The 3,665-nt window shown below is 34.8% G+C and overlaps 1 pseudogene; it reads left to right on the top strand.

The window, feature by feature from the left end:
- The first annotated feature begins 258 nt into the window (after positions 1-258).
- LOC111523438 lies at positions 259-1,622 on the top strand (annotated as a pseudogene).
- Positions 1,623-3,665: the final 2,043 nt, after the last annotated feature.

Below are 3,665 nucleotides of genomic sequence, written 5' to 3'. Positions count from 1 at the left end.
AAAGTGTCAGTAAATGAATACATGAAGGTAAAATAAAATCTTTTCTTTTTTCTTATTAAGCTGTTACTGATAGCTTAATTTCTAATTAATAATTGATCCAAAAGAAAAAAGTTTGTTTAAAGTTGTAACAGCAACAATGTAGTAGACGGTTATAGCATATGGATAAGTAGAATGAATGATGACAATGCCATAAGGAATGGGAAAAGAGAACTGAAAATTCTCTATTACAAAGTGGCTGGAGGCACACAGAAGGAGGGGACAGGGTCAGACTTAGGAATGGTGGCCTTCATATTCTACAGCTGACAATTAGCTGCCACCTTTCACAGCCATCAGTCCCAGACCAGATCATAGTATAGTCTACTGCCCAGGTTCTGGGAATTTCTGAACTGTTTAATAGCCAATAACTCCAAGTACAGCAGCAACAGCAAAGGAATTTCTCACTACATGAATATATGAATATGAAATTGTTGCAAGAAGCTGGTGTCTCCCTTCCAAAGGATATGTGGCAAAGTCACCAGATGAAGCTGACTCAATTGTCAAAAAAATTAGGTTCTAAAGATGTGATAATGGCACAGAGTTTTGTTTGTGGTAGAGAAAAAGGAACATTTGAAAGCAGTCCCAAAAGAGGAGTGAGGATAGTTTTCTCTCAAGAAGCAAAAGCTGTTTCCTCTCAAATAATTGGGAAAAAATTGTTTACCAAGAAAACAGGAGAAAATGACAAAATATGCAATCAAGTATTGATCTGTGAGCAAAAATATCCCAGGAGAAAATACTCCTTTCTAGTAACAACGGAAAGGTCATTTCAAGGTCCAGTATAAACAGGAAGTTTGCAAGGTGGTGTCAACACTGAAGATGTTTCTGCTGAGACTCCTGATGTAATAAAGAATCTATTGACGTCGTAGAAGGCATCAAAAAGGAACAAGCTCTCCAGCTTGTGCAGAATATAAGATTTCCATCTAATATTGTGGATTCTGTTGCAGAAAACATGGTCAAGCTTTACAATCTTTTTCTGAACTATAACATAACCATGATAAAAATAAGCCCAATGGTATAAGATTCAGATGGAGCTCTGTTATGTTTGGACGCAAAGATCAGTTTTGATTCTAATTCAGCTTATCGCCAGAAGATCTTTGATCTACAGGACTGGACTCAAGAAGATGAAAGGAACAAAGGTGAAGCTAAGCCACATCTCACCTACACTGGCCTCAGTGAAAAAATAGGCTGTCTAGTAAGTGATGCTGGTTTGGCTATAACCATAATAGATATAACACAACTTCATAAAGAGACTACAACCAGCTTCCTTGTTGTTCATGGTAGTGCTACAGTCCATCAAGTAACAGAATCATTTACACTTATCACTTCAGATAAAAAGAGGTACTGGCTATTCTAGTCAACATTTTTGGAGGAATCACTTGATGTTATGTTATTACACAGGGTATAGTTCTGGCAGTGAAAGATTTTGAAATTAAAATACCTGTAGTGTTACATTTACAAGGTTCACTAGTTAATGATGCTAAGCCACTAATAGCAGAAAAGCTACTAGAATGGCTTTAAAGCTCTCTGAAATAGTGACCTTAGTCAAGCAAACCCATGTGTATATATAATGTAAGTTGCCAACATGATCTTAAAAAGCCAGTGAATGGCTGAAAATGTAAATTGTGCTATAATCATTGAAAATACTATGTTCTGTGTTATTGTTCTTTTTCTTTTTAGTGTGGGAAGATTATAATTGTGATCTAGGCACACAAACTTTCAGAAGCATTTGGTCTGCATGTCATTCTACTATTCAGAATGGACTATTTATATAAAGAACATATAATGCAGGTGTCTAGTTTTATCAGTCAGTCTTTTTCACTTCTACAGAATATCACTTGCAATATGCCTGTTTATATTGTTGAATATAAAGTTCTACATTGACAAGAGTCCTACAAACAAAATAAATATGAAGAAAAATAACAAAATTTCTGGACTACTCTTTTAAAAAGAAGTAAAATTTATAGATTAAGAGAAGAGATAAAATAGAATAATAGAAAATGCTCAATTAAAATTAAAAAGGCAGAAGAGAAATAAAAAAAGTGTAACAAAATAGTTAAAAGCATGGTAGATATTAAGCTGACTATACCAATAATTACTTTAACTGTGAATGGTCTAAATACACCAATTAAAAGACAGACTGTCAGAGTAAATGAAATATACAAGACACACCTGTACATTCTACAAGAAACCCACTTTCAATACAAAGACTCAGATAGGTTAAAGAGACGGAGAAAGATATACTATGCTAACACGAATCAAAAAAAAAAGAAAGAAAGAAAAGAGGAATAATTATTGTATTAGTCAGGATTCTCTAGAATAACAATAGTAATAGGATAAATGTATATACAAAGGGGAGTGTATTAAGGAGTATTAACTCACATGATCACAATGTACCATAACAGTTCATCTGCAAGCTGATGAGCAAGGAAGTCAGCCTGAATCCCAGAGCTGAAGAACCTGGAGTCCAATGTTCAAAGGCAGGAAGCATCCAGCACAGGAGAAAGATATACGCTGGGAGGCTAAGCCTGTCTAATCTCTTCACATTCTTCTGCTTGCTTTTTATTCTGACAGCTGATTAGATGGTGCCCACCCAGACTGAGGGTGGGTCTGCCTCTCCCAGTCCACTGACTCAAATGTTAATCTCTTTTGGCAATATCCTCACAGACACACCCAGGATCAATAATTTGCATCCTTCTATACAATCAAGTTGACACTCAGTATTAACCATCACAACTATGTTAATTTCAGACAAAGCAGACTATAGAACAAAGAAAATTTTGGGGAACAAGTAAGGGCATTGCATAAGAATAAAGGATTCAGTTCTATAAGAATACAACAATCTTTAACCTGTATGCAATGAAGAAGAGATTATCAAAGTAAGTGAGGTAAAAAATGGAAAGAACTGCCATTAAACTACCATTGGAATTCTTCATAGAATTAGAAAAAAACTACTTTAAAATTGATATGGAACGAAAAAAGAGCCTATATAGCCAAGACAATCCTAAGCGAAAAGAACAAAGTTGGAGGCATCACGCTACCAGACTCCAAATTACAAGACTACAGTAACCAAAACAGCATGGTACTTGTATAAAAACAGACACATAGACCAGTGGAACAGAATAGAGAACTCAAAAATAAGACTACACATCTATAAACAGCTGATCTTCAACAAACCTCACAAAAATAAGCAATGGGGAAAGGATTCCATATTCAATAAATGGTGGTGGGAGAACTGGCTAGCCATATACAGAAAATTGAAACTGGACACCTTCATTAAACCTTATACAAAAATTAACTCAAGATGAATTAACACCCTAACTGTAAAACCTAAAACTATAAAAACCCTAGAAGAAAATGTACGTAATACCATTCAAGACATATTCACAAGCAAAGATTCCAGGACAAAAATATTAAAAACAAGTGCAACAAAAGCAAAAGTTGACAAATGAGATCATATTAAACTAAAGAGCTTCTGCACAGCAAAAGAAACTATCATCAGAGTGAACAGGCAACCTACAGAATGGGAGAAAATCTATGCAACCTATCCATCTGACAAAGGTCTAATATCCAGAATCTACAAGGAACTTACACAATTTTATGACAAAATAAATAAATAAATAAAAAGAGGG

This window comes from Piliocolobus tephrosceles, chromosome 15, assembly GCF_002776525.5.
Source record: "Piliocolobus tephrosceles isolate RC106 chromosome 15, ASM277652v3, whole genome shotgun sequence".
Taxonomy (NCBI): domain Eukaryota; kingdom Metazoa; phylum Chordata; class Mammalia; order Primates; family Cercopithecidae; genus Piliocolobus; species Piliocolobus tephrosceles.
The sequence above is the reverse complement of the archived record's forward strand: the minus strand, read 5'-3'. Positions and strand labels throughout refer to the sequence as shown.